Genomic DNA, 19,705 nt, shown 5'->3' with positions numbered 1-19,705 from the left:
ACTAAACCCAAATTTGTGACCAAGGCAACCTTGAAAACCCACAAATGCACCCATATGTAGGATGGGAATCCTAATAAAAAAAAAAAAAAAAAAAAAAAGTCTAAACTTAACTTATAAGGTGAAGGTGGGTCTAAAAAAAAAAAAAATATTAATAAGTTGAAAGGAATTCTTAGCAAAAGCGATCTTACCATTTAATGATACGCAACCTTCTACAAGCCTTTGGAGAACGGGGCACTTTCATGCAAGGTGGTCATCACCTTCACACATGCACTACCTCACATCCTAAGGGGTTTCCTAATGGTGAAGGCTCTCTTATTGGTTAGCTATCTCACAACTCTCAATCACTCAAAGACGACCTAATGTGTACAATGAAAGGTAGGGGTGCACCCGACAAACCTATCAACTACCAATTAAAGCATAAATGAAACAAAGACAAACAATCATGCATCAAGCAAGAGAAACATAGTCATGCAATTGGCAATCATAGTGTATCACCTCTCATCATATGGATACTAATGTTTATAGTCGGCATACAACAAGACACCGATAACAAAAAACTTTAAAGTTTTCCTTACTTAATTCCTCCGTCTAACTTTAACGCAAAATTTTTAATTTCAAAGCATGAAAGAATTAGAATGTTTCCATTTATGTATATATATATATATATATATATATATATATATATAAAGGTTTCTTTGAGAATAATTTTTTAGAATAGTGAGTATCCAAACGTTTGGGAATTTGGGATATTCTCAACATATTTTTTCTTTTTTTTTCTTTCCAAGTATTTTTTAAAAATAAATTTTATATATAATATTTTATTTTTAATGATTCTCCATATTTGTACAATTATTTATTTTCTAAAACAATTCCTAAAATCAACTTTAGAAATTTAAAATATATTTTCAAAAACACTATATTTTTATAACAAATTTTGAAAAAACTATTTTCTATTAAAAAAGAAAAAATTGGTATACATGTTTTCAACTCTAACACAATAATTTTAAAAATAAAAATAAAAAACTGTTTTTAAAAACAATTCTTAAAAATAAATTTACCTCATAATTTTTAGTAATATTTTCTAATATCACAGTTATTTATAATAATTCTTTATTTTATGTAAAGGATATATATTTTATTTATTAATTTATTTTTTTTCTCACAAGAAAAAACAAAACACTCATGTACTAATTTAATTAAGTTGATTAAGCTCTATATGGGATAATTTATGTTTTTAAGTTAAAACTTGAAATTGAAGTCAAAACTTATAGTTTTTAAAAAGTAATATTAATATTGTAAAATTTTATTCAATAAATTTTTTTTTCAAAAAAAAAATTAATTTCTCAAAACCCGTCCAAAATCAGCTCTTAAATTGTTTTATTGAATTATACATAAAGAATGTTATAAAATTTTTTTTAAAAAAAATTATTATTATTCAACGATTTGTCTTTGTAGAAGCCACCTCCAAACTGAAGTAACATTGACTATGACATCGAAAAAGGCAATAACATGTGAAACCGTTCAATGAATGGCTGTAGAGGGTGAAGTGTGTAGTGGGTATGAAACAAGTCAATATATGGCAAACCACTTGAAATTATTTTCAAGTGGGTAGGCCTATTGGACAAATATATCTCTACCATTGCAACCGACAATCATTTTTATTTTTCCAAGCACTTTTAAGATTTGTAGTGGCCACAAATTGTAGAAGCCTTTCTTGTGTTCACAACCTTTAATGAAGTGGCCATTGATAGAAAGGAGCACTCAAACTGGGGAATGACACATGGTTTCTTAAAAATTATAAATATAAAAGGAGCACTCAAAGAAAAGACAACTAAAATCAGTGTACTTACAATTGGCGTTGTCTATGAGAACCGAAAAATAAAAGCCAGTTCCCAAACTGCGTTTCCGACGTGAAATGGCCAAAGGAAAATACCTCATTTCTATGATGTTGTTAGAGGAATGACTACTAGATATGAAGCAGCAATGGAAGGAAAAAGACAAATTCTATAAAATAAAAAAAAACAAGTGGAAACCTTACTCTCCACCACGAAGCATGGTGTCAAGAAAATTCTGCATTGCGAGTTGTAGCAAATCAGACTCCGCATTATACTTCAATTCCTGTCAAATCCATTAACCCACAACCATCTCACCCTCTTGTGATCCCGGTGATACTACCTCATTCAGAACCACCCCCATTAGAAGTTGCAAAATGGGGTGATCCCCTTCTATCGTCACCCTTGTCTCACAGCCAAGCTAGTTCATACTCAAGCACAGGACATAAAGATGGAGACACCAACACCTTGTCAATTTCGGCAAAACGAAAGCAGATGTCATCCATTCAACCCCATTGAACACCTAACTCGACTTTTCGTATACTTGATGATATGGCGTCTATGCCATTCTCAATATAGATTTTACAGCACAAAGCACCCAAGCATTTCTCCATGCCGAAGTTCGACATGTACAATGGGACAATAGATCCATTTGATCACCTTATGCATTTTCGCTAGGTAATGACGCTCGAAAGCCATAACAATCCTTTACTATGCAAAATCTTTCCAACTAGTTTGCAGGGTCCCACACTACAATCAATTCTTTATGCCAACTATCTAAGATGTTCGTCACGTATGATCTTTTCTCTATAAAGCGTAAGCAGAGCACAACCACTCTGTTTCATGTAAAAATGGAGCGAGACGAATCGATTCGCAATTTTATGAAAAGGTTGGGTGGAGTCATACTTTAGTTAGATGGGGTCAGCATGGACACCATAATGCAAGCTACTAAAGAGGCAATATCTATTGGAAAAATTTTATATGGGCTAACATTAATTGAATAGTTTATATTTGCAAAAAACGGGTTAATGGATAGTCTATTATATAATGAGCCCAATTAACTAGTGATCATATTTGGATTGGGTTTTGCATCTTTTGAGTAGAAGCTCAGTTGAGCAACAAGTGTAAGCTATGGGCCTCATTGAAGCCCATTATGGGAGGGCCCAATGAGAACACAATATTGAGTTATACTAAATCCCCTCTCTAATCTAGATAAAGGGTTTTTCTATTTTCCCATAGAGTCACCATAGATGTTATCAAGATCATAGATAGGAAGACTTGGTTGCAATAATCAATCACTTGTTTTTTTTTTTTTTTTCTTTTTTGTGATGGCTTAAATAGGTATGTTCTTTATAGTGATTTTCTATTGTTAGTACCCTTTAATCATATATGATTAATTTATATGATTATGTAAATATTTTACATGTGTGGTAGCGCCTGAAGTCCTACATGTGGTATCAGAGCCGAGGTCACGGGTTCGAACCCCAAGGGTGTCGTTGGAGGGGGAGATTGTTGGCAGATCGGAGGGCTGGCCGCATCCATCTACTCCCCTTGTGTTCATAGTTAGGAGAGCTAGTAGCGCTTGAGGTCCTACATGTGAATGCTAATATATATGGAATAGGAGTGTAGTACTCACTCTTTCTAGATTGAAACTTTTTCAAACACACTCTCCTACTTGGTCTAAATCACATAAACTAGTTAAATAATTAGTTTAAAGTGTAATAAAAAAATAAAAAAATTGTTGTTCAAATTCTTGCAACTATAATTGATCATTGATCATTGAAAGTACATTTTGTGACATACTTCATCTTGTTTGATCATATGCATATATATCGCTAATATGTATTATTGTTGTTGGGCAATATTGTTTTTTAATTTACCCAATTTTCAAACGTTGCATGTGAATTGTTGAGATTATTTCACCAAAATGATTTAACCATCAAAATTTGCAAGTTTATGAGTTCCTATTTTGTTGATGGGGAAAATTTTAGATTAATTTGTACAATTGCCTGCCCAAAGGGGGTTATTGTGCAAATTAATTTAACAACATGAGGATATTGAATGAGATAAATAATTTGATAAATTTGTTTTCCCAAAGGAAATCAATTTTAATGAATTATTTATTGATCTTCATACTTAGAGAATAGTTGTTTATTGTGTACTCTGCCCAAAAAGGAGTTTATGATAATACAATTAATTCTTGTATTGTATTGCTTATGCTTATTTAAGCATTTTACCTATTGCCCATAATTGATCTAGTTGCAAATTTTTGTCAATCAGTTTCCTTTGTTGTGAACAACAATAATGCTACGATTGAAATTCTAAATGGGTCGAACTATAAGAGATGGAGATCAGACATAGAGTTTGTTTTAGGAATGATGGACTTGGACATGGCTCCACGTGAAGATGAACCTAAGCCTACTAATGAAAGCACTGAAGCTATGAGAACTCATTATGTGAAATGGGAAAGATTGAACCGTTTGAGTCTCATTTCAATCAAGAGGTTCATTGCTGAGCATTTCCTTAGAGGAATACCTGAGAGCAACAATGCTAAGGAATTTCTCGTTGTTGTGGGAAATAGATACCAAACATCTAACAATGCCGAAGCTGGGTATTTTATGGATGAATTAATGAATATGAGGTATAATGATATGAAAAGGGTTTGTGAGTATATCCTAAAAATGGTTCATCTTCAGATTAGATTGAAAGCACTAGACATTCCCATTCCCGATAAGTTTATTGCTCATCAAGCCCTCAATACTTTACCATCTTCTTTCAACCAAATCAAGATTGCATACAACACCCTGAATCAGTCTTGAGGTGTGAATGACCTGATCACTAAGTGTGTGGCTGAGGAAGAAAAACTGAAAAGAGAAAAGAATGAATCTGCTCATCTCGTTGCTCTTGGAAAACCGAATAATCAGAAGAGGGTTGAAACAGATAGAAAGCCCAACTTCCACAATCATAAGAAAAGCAAGAATTTCAAGAAGAGTGTGAGTGAGAAGCAGAAGAATGGAAATGGAAATGCTAAGAACATAGACCTTAAGTGTTATCACTGCAATAAAAAGGGTCACAAGAGGATTGATTGCTTTAAGTTTAAGAATTCGCTAGAGAATAAATAAAAAAAAGAACAGGGGGATAAGAAATCTAAGGAAGCCAAGTGAAAAAGAGTCAAAGCTTAAAGTTGGCAGTGACATCCGGATTGATGTTGGAGCTTTTGATTCTGGGATTCTGCAAGGAGTTGCTACCGTCAATTTCCCCGCTGTCAAAATAACCCCTATTGTAGATGAGATTCCTCTTGTGGAAATGAGGAGATCGCAAAGAACTAAAAGGCCTACTTTTTCTAACGATTATTATGTTTACCTCGGAGAGGGAGAGTATGACATTAGAGAAGAAGTGAACCCTACTACTTTTCGTGAAGCTCTTAGTAGTGATAAGACAAATGAATGGTTGATTGCCATGAGAGATGAGATCCAGTCTATGTCAGAAAATGATGTTTGGGAACTTGTTCATCTTCCCAAAGGATATAAACCCATTTGATGCAAATGGGTATTCAAGACCAAAAGAGACAACAAAGGAAATGTTGAAAGATGCAAGGCTCAGTTGGTTGCTAAAGGGTATACACAGCAAGAAGGCATTGATTTCATAGAGACTTTCTTACCAGTCTCTACCAAAGATTCCTTTAGGCTAATTATGGCGTTGGTAGCTCCTTTTGACTTAGAGCTTTATCAGATGGATGTCAAGACAGCTTTTCTCAATGGTGATTTGAGTGAGGAGGTCTACATGTCACAACCTGAAGGATTTGAGGTAAATGGGAAAGAGAACATGGTATGCAGATTGAAAAGGTCAATTTATGGTCTCAAGCAAGCTTCTCGTCAGTGGTACTTGAAATTTGAAAAAATTATGACATCTTTTGGTTTTATAGAGAACAAGAATGATCAGTACGTTTACATGAAAGTCAATGGGAGACATTTTCATGGTTCTCTATATCGATGACATTCTACTTGCTAGTAGCGATGTGAATCTCTTGAATGATACCAAGCATATTTTGTTTGCTAATTTTAACATGAAGGATCTCGAAGAAGCATCTTTTGTACTGGGTATTGAGATTTATCGTGATAGATCTCAAAACCTCCTTGGGCTATTTCAAAGAGCCTATATCAATCGTGTGCTTAAAAGATTCAATATGCAAACGTGCAAAGCTGGTGATGTACCTGTTGTGAAGGAATATAAACTTAGTAATGAATAGTATCCAAAGAATGATTTGGAAAATGATGCCATGAAGACTATTCCTTATGCTAGTGTCGTTGGTAACCTAATGTATGCACAAGTATGTACGAGCTCTGATACCACATGTAAAATATTTACATAATCACATAAATTAATCATACATGATTAAAGGATACTAACAATAGAAAACCACTATAAAGAGCATACCTGTTTGAGCCATCACACAAAATAAACTTTTCTATGCTTAACCTTAGAGTCCTATTTTCAAAATGAATTTAATGAATCCTCAAAAAAACAATTAATGTAGCCCAAGTGGGAGAATGTTAGAAAATTTTTATATGGGCTAACATTAATTGAATAATTTGTATTTGCAAAAAACGGGTTAATGGATAGTTTATTATATAATGAACCCAATTAACTAGTGATCATATTTGGATTGGGTTTTGCATATTTTGAGTAGAAACTTAGTTGAGCGGCAAGTGTAGGCTATGGGTCTCATTGAAGCCCATTATGGGAGGGCCCAATAAGAACCCAATATTGAGTTATGCTAAATCCCTTCTCTAATATAGATAAAGGGTCTTTTTGTTTTCCAATAGAGCCACCATAGTTGTTATACAGATCATAGAGAGGAAGACTTGGTTGCAACAATCAATCACTTGTTTTTTTTTTGTGATGGCTCAAACAAGTATGTTCTTTATAGTGATTTTCTATTTTTAGTAACCTTTAATCATGTATGATTAATTTATGTGATTATGTAAATATTCTACAATATTCCCCAACACTCCATTCTTCAACTTCATTTCTTTGGAACCGCCAAGTTCAATCGATGAGTTATTTCATCGAGAGAATTATTATTCACTGCTGGAAGACAACCTCCATACAGTTTCTCAAAGAATTGTACTAGTTTCGTAAAGCAATGAATGTCATTCTCACCGTGATCATTCGAACTGGAGAAATACTAAAGATAAATCTTCCAACCGTCCAAACTAGCAATAACAAATTGATTCAAACCATGATGAAGATTGGTGGATATCATTCACACTCTTAACAGAACCTTATGCTCAACTTCTACCCCTAATTCGTTTGGCCACAACTGATGCGAGGAGATTTAGACTAACATGACCAAACCCAATTCTGTGAATACCACCGAGACATGAGCCACAAAATGAATCATTGCCACAAAATGAATCATTGCCACAACTTGAAATATTTGGTCGAAAATCTTATCAAAGTAGGGCGTCTTAAGGAGTTTATAAAACGCCCTCAACATGAGAACCAATCATCAGGCTCATCCAACACTCCTACAACGACAAATGATGTACCATCTGTTATCAACGTCATTCATGGTGGACCAAGTGACTCGTCTTGGAATACGAAATCCCATATAAAAAAAAATATACATATCGCGGCAACCCCAACTTATGTTGGACATACACAATACACTTTCACACCAAACAGAGATTTGCCAATAGACGAATCACTAGTCTTCAGTCCTTTTGATCTTACTCATCTTTCATCACCACATGAAGATGCATTGGTACTCATACTAATTATCAACAAGCATGTTGTGCGTCGTATCTTGGTTGACCTTAACAGTTCAACTAATTTACTTCATCTACCCATCTTCCTACAGATACGATACAAGACAACAAGCCTCCAATCCCTTGGTCAGGTTCTGACCGGGTTCATTAGCTCTCATATGATTTCTTTGGGCAAAATTGTTCTCCTGGTTGGCTTGCGACTATGTTCGTACTTTTTTTCTTTGTAAATTGTAAGAAAAGAGTAAATAATTTTTTATTTTATTTTATTCTATTAGTCTTATATTTTTGGGAAGAATCCTATTGGGAATTATCTTTATTTTATTTTATTCTATTAGTCTTATATTTTTTGGAAGAGTCCTATTGAGATTATGCTAGTAGAGTCCCATTCCATTTATAAGTAGAATTCCCTTCCACTTTGAGTCATATTCTAATTATAAGTAGAGTCCCATTGGGACTATGTTAGTGGCCTATAAAAGCAAGTCACCCCTCACTCTCTAAATACAAATAACAATTTTTCAAAGAATTTTTCAAAGAGTCTTTTCATACATCTATCTGGAGGAATTTTTTTCAAAACCTGAGTTGTACAGATCTCGCTTACAGAGTGCACCCAAGAGAAGATCTGGTTTTTGAATCTTAGAAGTAGACCACCAGTACCCTAGTGCACCGAGTTCATATTCGAGGAGGGTGAATCTATTTCAATGACAGTGTTTGTCACGCCTCAGCCGATAAGTTTTTCTTCCTATTAATTCTATTCTTTGTTTGTGTTTTTTAGGCTAGTCATTTGTTTCCATACCCTTAAAACCAACAATCTTGAAATATATCCAAATGGAAGCTTCTCTAGTTCACACCCATCCTGACACCTCTAAAATTGATCCCTTCAATGGGACATTCTTTAAGAGATGGCAGGAAAGGGATTTCTCTACAATTGATGTAGTGAACTTGGGACACATTTTGACTAACCCAAAACTAGAAGATGGTTCTCATCTGTTACCAACCTAGGAAACTGGAAATAAACAAGTTAGGCATGTTATTCTTAGTACCCTTTCTAATGAACTTTTTGATATTTATTGTCAATTTAAAGATGCAAAAGAAATTTGGGATGGAATGAATAAATATATATATATATATATATATATATATTGGAAGATGTAGGAACTCAGAAATATGCCATAGAATTTTAGAAATTTCCAAATGATCGAGGATAGAAATGTATCATCTCAAATCCATGGCTATCACTTGTTGATTAATGACTTAGCTATTGAAGACATTAAATTACTCGAACCTTTTGTGGTTGGTTATTTAGTAAAGACTCTTCTAGAGTCTTGGAAAGATTACAAAAATAACATGAAACATAAAAGGAAATAGATGTCCCGAGAGGATGTCATAATCCATATTAGGATTGAGGAACAAAACCGAAATAGGGACAATGTTGAGAAAGCTAAGGAATTATCTTCTAAGGCTAATGTAGTAGAAGAAAAACCTAAACCCAAAAACAATAGGTCTAGGAAACAAAACTCTAGGACCAAGCCCAATGCATCAAATAAGGTCTAGAACTCAACTATTAAAAAATGAGGTAATTGCTTTGTCTGTGGCAAGTCTGGACACCATGCAACTTAATGTCGCCATAGGAAGAGAACTAAGAAGTCCAATTCAAAGGCAAATCTAGCAGAGGTAGAGGTGATCCCAACAGCAATCTCCTTTGAAGTGAGCATGGTCACCAATATGAAGGATTGGGTGGTAGACTTTGGGGGTACCAAGTACATATATGGAAATAGAAGTGCATTTACTTCCTATACCATTGTAAAGAAAGAAGGGGACCAAATGTTCATGGGTGATTCTAGATCTACTCCAGTTAGGCAAAGGGAAAGCTCTCCTCAAGCTAACCTCTGGAAAAGTGCTTGCCCTCAGTGATGTTCTTCATGTGCCAAACATCCGCTGGAACTTGGTGTCAATATCTCTGCTTGGGAAAGTAGGAGTAAGGATCTTGTTTGACTCTGCTAACATATTTTTAACCAAAAATGATGCATTTGTGGGAAATGGCTATTGTAATTAGGGTTTATTTAATTTGAATGTTTCTGATATTATCAATAATAATGCATCTTCTTCTTCTGCTTACATAGTTGATTTTTGTGATATTTGGCATGGTAGATTAAGACATGTGAACTTTTCATATATGAAGAAAATGGTTAAATTGAGTTTAATCCCTAAACTGTCCTTAGAAAACCATGGAAAATGTGAATATTATGTAGAATCTAAAACCACAAAGAAATCTTGCAAATCAGTTGAAAAAGAATCAGATCTACTAAGTTTAATATACAGTGACTTAGGAGACCTAAAAAATACTATGACTAGAGGTGGTAAACAATTCTACGTAACTTTCATAAACGACTACTCAAGGTATACAAGGGTATATCTTTTGAGAAACAAAGATGAAGCAAAAGATGTTTTTAGCAAGTACAAAAATCAAGTGGAAAATCAACTAAGTAAGAAAATTAAAAGGCTTAGAACTGATAGGAGGGGAGAGTATGAGTCCAACCCCTTTAATTCTTTTTATGAAGATCATGGGATCATTCACGAAACTACTCCTCCTTATTCTCCTAAGTCTAGTGGAGTAGCAGAAAGGAAAAATAGGACCTTAAAAGAAATGATGAATGCAATATTGGTAAGTTCAGGAGCACCGTTGGACTTGTGGGAGTAAGCTATCCTATTCGTATGTCATATTCAAAATAGAATACCTTACAAGAAAACTGATAAAACTCCTTATGAGTTATGGAAGGGTTATGCACCTAATATAGCATATACCTAAAAGTGTGAGGGTGTTTAGTTAAAATTCTTCTCCCTAAACCTAAAAAACAAAAACTAGGTCCTAAAACCTTTGATGCAATGTTCATAGGCTATGTTAAGAATAGTGTGGCATATTGGTTTCTTGTTTCTGAGTCAAAAAACAGTCTTGTAGATGTCAATACTATAATAGAAACAAAGAATGCGGATTTCTTTGAAAACATCTTTCCTATGAAACTAAATGGTGAACAACAAGATCAGAAAATAAGTAGAGACAAGTCTATTGAACCTTCTAAATTTGAACCTAGAAGGAGTAAAAGAGATAGGGAATAAACAAACCTTTGAGATGGTTTCTACACCTTCCTAATATGTGAGGACCCTAAATCCTACAAAGAAACTATAACTTCTCCTGATGCACCATTCTGGAAGGAGACCATTAACAGTGAAATCCAATCAATCATGTATAACCATACATGGGAGTTAATAGATTTACCTCCTAGTGCAAAGACTATTGGTTGTAAGTGGATCTTTAAAAGAAAGTTAAAACAAGATGGGTCCATAGAGAAGTAAAAAGCTTGTTTAGTTGCCAAAGGCTTTAAATAAAGGAATGATGTAGATTGCTTTGACACCTTTGCCCCTATGACTAGAATAGCGTCAATTAGAGTATTGATCTCTCTAGCTTCCATTCATAATTTGGTGATACATCAAATGGATGTCAAGACTGCATTCTTGAATGAGGATTTGGAAGAGGAAATTTATATGGAATAACCTAAGGGTTATGTAGTTCCAGGAAAGGAGAAAAAGGAGTGTAAGTTGGTTAAATCACTATATGGGTTAAAATAAGCTCCCAAACAGTGGCACAATAAGTTTGATCATGTGTTAGTAACTAATGGATATTTCACTAATGATGCTGATAAGTGTATCTACAGTAAGTATAAGGATAACACATGTGTAGTCATCTGCCTTTATGTTGATGACATGTTAATCTTTGGAACTAGCCTAGAGGTTGTGTGTGAGACCAAGAAATTCCTAGGTTCTAAGTTTGATATGAAAGACTAGGAGAGGCAGAGGTGATTTTAGGAATTAAAATAATTAGAACACCTAATGAGCTTAAACTTTCTCAAGAACACTATGTTGAAAAGATCCTAAGGAAGTTTGAATACTTTGATTGTAAACCAGTGTCAACTCCTTATGATCCCAGCTCACAGCTAAAGAAAAATAGAGAACATAGTGTTGCCCAAATAGAGTATGCTCAAATCATAGGGAGCCTAATGTACTTAATGAATTGTACCAAACCTGACATTGCTTATGCAGTAGGTAGATTGAGTCAATACACCCAAAGTCCTAATCAAGACCATTAGACTATTGTTTGTAGAGTCCTTAAGTATTTGAGAGGCACCATTAACTATGGTTTGTGCTTTAGTTGATTTCCAAGTGTCCTTGAAGGATTTAGTGATGCAAATTAGATTTCGGATTTAGATGAGATGAAATCAACTAGTGGATATGTTTTCATCCTTGGTGGAAGTGTAGTTTCTTGGAAGTCTACCAAGCAAACTTGCATTACTCCATCTACTATGGAGGCTGAGTTTGTTACCTTAGAAAAGACAAGTTTTGAGGCTGAGTGGCTTAGAAAACTCTTATTAGATATCCCTTTATGGACGAGACCACCCTCATCTGTGTCTATGCGTTGTGATAGCCAAGCTGCAATTGCTAAGGCTAAGAGTAAAATAATTAATGGGAAGAACAAGCATATACACCTAAGGCACAATATTGTGCGGCAGCTGCTTGAAACAAGGGTTATATCCCTAGAATTTGTGAAGTCTGAGTTGAATTTGGCTGATCATTTAACCAAACCACTAAATAAAAAACTAGTGGAAGAAACATCGAGGGGTAAGGGCTTATGCCTATTATAGAAGTCAAGAGTGGTGGTAACCCAACCTATTAGGATGGAAATTCCATGAAATAGGTTCATATGGGTAATAACAAATCACTTGTTGACTTGAAGTGCTCTATCAACTCTAATTATATGAGAGTCTATCCCTATGGTGTGGATAGAGCGTATTCTGCATTGATTAAGGTTGAGTGTTTACTCTTAATGAATACCATATTCCTTATAGATGGCATGTTTAAATGCAAAACATACTTGATGGATTCACCTATATGAGAGTGGAAGTGGGGTTGCTTCCTATGAGAAGTTAGGCAGGTTCTTTAGAGCTCTCATGAATATCCAGGCAGGGAGCATGGCCTATTTGTGCCAACCCATTTGTACAGCTCGTAGTGTAGTTGAGAAAACCAATGTAGAAAAAAGTCCTTTGAGTTACATCAAGAAACATTGGATCATAGAAATTTATTTTCACCGTGTTTTGTGATTCAATACTTATTTGTCCTAAGATTGGTTCATAGCTTTTGGGCACCAGTACTGATACATTAGATTTTTTTTCCTAAAAAAAAAAAAACAATCATGTTTACACTCTGTGGGGGATTGTGGGAAAAGTGTAAATAATTTTTTATTTTATTATATTCTATTAGTCTTATATTTTTAAGAAGAATCCTATTTGGAATTATTTTTATTTTATTTTATTCTATTAGTCTTATATTTTTTTGAAGAGTCATATTTGGATTGTGCTAGCGGAGTCTCATTCCATTTATAAGTAGAATCCTCTTCCACTTTGAGTCATATTCTAATTACAAGTAGAGTCCCATTGGGATTGTGTTAGTGGCCTATAAAAGCAGGTCACCCCTCACTTTCTAAATACGAATAACAATTTTTCAGAGAATTTTTCAGAGAGTCTTTTCATACATCTATCTGGAAGAATTTTTTCAAAACTCGAGTTGTACACATCTCGCTTACAAAGTGCACCCAATGCGAGATCTAGTTGTTGAATCCTAGAGGTAGACCACTGGTACCCTAGTGCACCAAGTTCATCTTCGAGGAGGGTGGATCTATTTCAAGGACAGTGTTTGTCACGCCTCAACCGATAAGTTTTTCTTCTTATTAATTATGTTCTTTGTTTGTGTCTTTTGGACTAGTCATTTGTTTTCATACCCTTAAAACCAACATAGATGACCATTCACCATATAATATCATCCTAGGGAGATTACATATGATGAAGGCAGTCCCATCCACCTACCACCAAAAGATAATTTTCTTCACAAATAAAAGGCAGATCGGTGTCTTTGGAGAACAAAGAGCTTCACCACAGCGGAGTCGCCAATTTGTGGACCCGCATTTTTCACGTGCGTCCCCACTCGATCGGCGAGACTCGCTTTTTATTTGTGAAAAATAATTTTTGGAAAAGTTGGAGTCGCCACTTATTTTATTTTTATTTTAAAGGGAAAATAAAACAAGAAAGAAAAACCCTAAAATGTGACTCTATAATTTTTGGAAAAAAGGCATGTCTTTGAAAAACCCGAGTCTTGGTCCGGGGATCAGGTTACTTATTGGGAAGGTACCTCTAGGGGGTAGCACCCCTCTAAGCCCTAATTAATTAAGCATGAACAAACTCCACAATTCCAAGTCATGGAATTTATGGAATCAACTCATGCAAAATTAATTAGAGGGGTGCTACCCCCTAGAGGTACCTTCCCAATAAGTAACCTGATCCTCGGACCAAGACTCGGGTTTTTCAAAGACATGCCTTTTTTCCAAAAATTATGGAGTCACATTTTAGGGTTTTTCTTTCTTGTTTTATTTTCCCTTTAAAATAAAAATAAAATAAGTGGCGACTCCAACTTTTCCAAAAATTATTTTTCACAAATAAAAAGCGAGTCTCGCCGATCGAGTGGTGACGCACGTGAAAAATGCGGGTCCACAAATTGGCGACTCCGCTGGGGACGTTGAGGATCAAGCTTGAACACTAGTTGAGGAAAATGTGGCGTTTAATTGGTCGATTAGTGGGTACCTTTTTTTTTTTAGGCAAGGTGATTCGGTTTGCTTGCTTGTTTGGTTTGCTATCCTAACATGTTTGATTGCCTTGGATGATCACTTGATTGTTTTGCTCACTTTAGCATGATTCACTCTCACATATGCTAGGTAGGACTTTGATTGTTTGATATTTATCTGCTTCACATGACTGCCTGTTGTATGACAACCATTTCTCTTGCATGTTTGTATGATTGCTTGTCTTTGTTCACTATCTCACTTTAGATTTTAGGTTTTTCGGATGCACCCACATCCTTCACTATGCACTTTAGATTATCCCTGAGCGCTGAGAAATGGGAGAGCCTTCACCGTTAGGAAACCCCCTAGGAACGCGAGGAAGTGCATGTGTGGAGGTGATGACCACCTTGCATGGAAGCACCCCATCTCCTTGGAGGCGCGCAGAGGGTTGCGTACCGCCGGAGGGTACGATCGCTTCTGCTAGGGATCCTTTGACCCACCCATTTTATCTTATAGAGTCGTCTTAACCTTGTAGGTTAGCCTAGACCCAATTAAGATTTCATTCCTACACGTGGGTGCATCTGTGGACCTTCAGAGCTGCCTTGGTCACGATTGGATTTGGTTATCCCTTCCTTAGTCTCCTTTTGGTGTAATCAGGGGAGGGTATCAGATTGAGTATATTTGGGCTTTGCTTCTACGCACTTGATTCATACAGAGTCACTTTTGTACCGCACCTTATCCAGTATTTCCATATTTGTAGGAGAGTTTATCGTGACCAGTCTGGGTTCGCCTTCGTGGATTAGAGTTGGAGGCAGATTGACCAGAGCATCAGACCAGTTAGACTAGAGATCAGATCAGGGGGATATGGATTCTCAGATAGTTACCGTTGACCAGTTTGTTGCGGCCATGGCTTCGATCCAGGAGGCTATAGCTAGCCTTGGCCAGAGGATAGATGGGCAGCAAGCCCAACAGGTCCCAGTTCAGGAGGATATCCAGTTTGATACCACAGTACCACCACCACCTCCGCACAGTCAGCCAGCACCACAGACTATACCTTTTACTCTACATAGTCAGACTGAGGTTGCACCACCTCCTGCCATAGTGCCTACTCCGATCTCAGAGGACCCACATTCTCGTATGGATAAACTTGAGCAGAAGTTGAGACAGATGAGGACTTCAGAGGGAGCTATCAGTTGGGATGATTTTGATGGAGCACCGGTAGCCAGTTTACCGACCAAGTTCAGGATGCCTGAGATTGAGAGATACACAGGCATAGGATGCCCTCGCATTCATTTGAGACTCTATAGTACAGTTATGAGGGCCCACAGACTGGATGGGGCCCAGATGGTTATGCTTTTCCCTATGTCATTGAGTGGTGCTGCACAGCGTTGGTTCGCTTCATTGGAGGTATCACGCCGTAGGACTTGGGATGACTTAGCCCAAGAGTTTTTGAGACAGTTTGCATTTAACACTGTCATTGATGTTTCGAGGAGAGAGTTGGAGGCTTTGAGACAGAGGCCGGAGGAGTCAGTCACTTCATTTATTTCCCGATGGAGGGAGAAGATTGCTCAGATTATTGATCGTCCTTCGGAGAAGGACCAGATTAGTATGATTCTGAGGAGCTTACAACCTAGATTTGCCAGACATTTGATGGGATTTCCTCACACGGATTTTGGATCCTTGGTACAGGCCCTGTACTGTATAGAGGAGGGCATTGCTAGAGGATTGTGGCCCGAGTCTTCCCCTTCTGATCCAAAGGGGAAGAAGCCCTTAGGAGGACAGAGACCAGGAGATGTGGGTACTATCAGTTCAGCAGGATCGAGATCTCCCAGGCGCTATCAGACATTTGGGCAGACTTCAGGAGCCTATTACCCACAGCGTTATGTTCAGTATAGACCGCCCAGGCCCATGGCTCCTACATACCTACACCAGACCCCAGAGCCTGTTTTTACTGCACAGGTCTCTGAGAGGCCTCCTACTTTATACCCTCGGCCCCGAGCCCCACAGACTACTATTCCTCTTGTACAGAGGCCGATGCGACAGTTCTCCTATCTAGGTATGCCTTTGAGTCGAGCTTTCCAAAGCTCGTAGATGGTGGTTTGTTGACTCAGTTGGCACCTAGGCCTGTACCTCAACCCGTGCCACCGCGCTTCAGGATGGATCTGCATTGTTCCTACCATCAGGGTCCAGGGCATGACACGGACCATTGCACTGCTTTGAGACATGCTATACAGGACTTGATAGATCAGGGTCTGGTTAACTTGGGGCAGCCAAGTGTAACCACGAACCCTTTACCGGTTCACTCTACGCATGCAGTGCCACCACCCCCGAGCGGTATCCATCACATAGATTTTGTAGAGGATGACAGCATACACATGATGAGTTGGGGTGATGGATTACCAGAGCCGATTGTTTTGGATGATAGTTATGAGGTTGCCACAGTGGGTTCTCAGACTTCTACTCCGTTCAGTTTGATTTCAGATTGGATACCATTTGAGTTGACTCCTACCGCACTGTCGGCTATAGCACGTCAGGGCCTGCCAGTCCCATTTATCCTACGACCAGATGATGATGATTTGGAGGGGAGAGATGTACAGATTGTGACCCGTAGTGGGAGAGTAGCTCAGCCTCCACCACCAGCAGTCAAACCATTTGAGGGTACAGCCTCTCATGAGGAGATTAGGAGAGAGGATGATGAGGTTTTGAGACAGCTACAGAGCACTCAGGCTCGCATTTCCATATGGAGTTTATTAGCATCATCCAGTACTCATAGAGATGCTTTGATTCGAGCCTTGAGTCAGATCAGAGTAGAGGCTACCACCACTCCAGATGGATTGATTCATATGATGACGGCTGGCAGGGCCACTTGCATTGTATTTTCAGATGATGACTTGCCACCTGATGGTTTAGACCACGTGCGCCCTCTATACATCACAGTTGGATGTTCAGGCCGTAGAGTCCCGTCTGTCCTACTAGACAACAGCTCAGCCCTGAATGTTTGCCCTTTAGCCACTACTATAGCCCTTGGTTTTGCACCTTCAGATTTTGGTCCTTCTACTCAGACAGTCAAGGCGTATGATAGCACCAAGAGGGAGGTTATGGGTACCCTGATGATTGATTTGCAGATTGGTCCAGCCACATTTCCACTTTGTTCCAGGTTTTGAGGATTCCTACATCCTTTAACCTGCTACTAGGTCGACCATGGATTCATGTAGCTGGAGCTATTCCTTCTTCCCTTCATCAGAAGGTGAAGTTTATTCATGATGGGCAGATCATCACAGTGCGCTCTACCAGGGATATATTTGCCGCTTCTGAGCCAGTACTTCAGATCAGTCACAGTGAGGACGACCTACTTCTGACTGGGTTTACTTTTGATGAGATACAGACTCTCGAGATTGAGGATTTTTGTAGAGACTTTGTGGCTATGTCATTTGATCAGCACAGTAGCACAGTGGTCCTTGATATGATGAGGGGCATGACCTTTCTACCTGGCATGGGGTTAGGACGACGTCAGCAGGGATCGAGCGAGTTCATAGTTGCCATTGACCATGATACGACATTTGAACTTGGATTCATCCCTACTGAGGCCGATTACCGTCACATGGCGCGGCTGCACAAGGAGAGGGTGAGAGCCCGTTTATCCCACACACCATTTGATTATCCTATCCGACCCTATAGGGTGAGTCTGGCTGACTACTTTGTCAGAGGATCAGAGACTCGACCTCGTCTAGAGGAGATTGATAGTGTGGTTCATACAGATAGAGAGACCGATCTTCAGCATCTATTTCACCAGCTACAGTTGAGTGATGGGGCTCCCGACTTTCCTTTCCTTTGACGATTACTCCACGTCTCTAGATTGAGCTAGCATGTTGTCTCTATGCTTTCCAGAGGAGATCACTGGTGATGGGGTGATGGTTGATTCTACTGAGATGATTGATGGAGTTGTTTCCCATGATGAGTACCGAGATGAGATGGACATGATGACCATGAGCCAGATTACCAGCATTGTTCAGCTTCAGTCTGTTTCAGCATTTGATATGTTTGGGGTGTCTACCATTGAGGTTTTTGAGGGACTCAGACTCTTCCTATTCCAGAGCTTCCAGAGGATGATAGTAGCTTGTTTGAGGGCATTGTTAGCCCAGTTGAGGGAGCGTCCGACCTTGTGGACCCACCTCTTTCTTTTGATGTTTTATCGGGATTTGTCTCCCGCTCTGACGATGTTTCTGTTGCTTCATTTATGGATTTGAGTATTTTTTAGTATTCGCCTGCCACTTGTGATAGTACCTCTATATTTGCACCCCACTCACCCACTTCACAGATATTTGATATAGATGATGAGATTGCACAGCCCGATCCCGATAGGGACTCTTTTGATCATGACTCCGATCCCTTAGATGAGAGAGTTTCACCTGCTACAGGGGACGTTGAGACTGTTGATTTTGGCACAGAGGATCAGCCTAGAGAGCTGAAGATTGGTTCATCCCTATCTACATATGAGAGAGATAGACTTATTCATTTACTCAGGTCATACTTGGATGTTTTTGCATGGTCTTATGAGGACATGCCTGGTCTTGATCCCTCTATAGTTCAGCACCACTTGCCTATCCTACCACATGCCAGACCAGTTAAGCAGAAATTGAGACGATTACATCCACGTTGAGTCTGCAGGTGAAAAGGAGATTCAGAAACAACTCAGTGTTGGATTCATATCAGTGGTTGAGTATCCAGAGTGGTTGGCTAATGTCGTCCCAGTACCCAAAAAGGATGGCAAAGTTAGAGTTTGTGTGGACTTCAGAGATCTTAATAAAGCCAGCCCTAAAGACGACTTCCCTCTCCCACATATTGATTTGTTAGTTGATAGCACTGCAGGCCATTCGATGTTGTCTTTCATGGATGGGTTTTCAGGGTATAATCAAATTTTGATGGCTCCAGAGGATATGGAGAAGACAGCCTTTATTACTAAGTGGGGTACCTACTGTTACAAGGTTATGCCATTCGGGTTGAAGAACGCGGGAGCCACTTATCAGAGGGTCGCTACTACTTTGTTTCATGACATGATGCATAGGGACGTTGAAGTTTATGTGGATGATATGATTGTGAAATCCCAAGGCAGAGCAGATCACCTAGTGGCTCTAGAGAGATTCTTTGAGAGGATCCGGAAGTTTAGATTGAGGTTAAATCCCAAGAAGTGCACCTTTGGAGTGACTTCTGGGAAATTATTGGGACATATGGTCAGTGAACGGGGCATAGAGGTCGACCCAGATAAAATCAAAGTCATACTTGACATGCCTGCACCAAAGACTGAGAAAGAGATTAGAGGTTTTCTAGGCAGATTACAGTACATTAGTCGGTTCATAGCCAGATTGACAGACGTATGTGAGCCCATATTTCGTCTTTAAGGAAGAACCAGCCGACAGTTTGGAATGATGATTGTCAACTTG

Source organism: Vitis riparia, chromosome 4, assembly GCF_004353265.1.
Source record: "Vitis riparia cultivar Riparia Gloire de Montpellier isolate 1030 chromosome 4, EGFV_Vit.rip_1.0, whole genome shotgun sequence".
In the NCBI taxonomy this organism is placed as follows: Eukaryota; Viridiplantae; Streptophyta; class Magnoliopsida; order Vitales; family Vitaceae; genus Vitis; species Vitis riparia.
The sequence above is the reverse complement of the archived record's forward strand: the minus strand, read 5'-3'. Positions refer to the sequence as shown.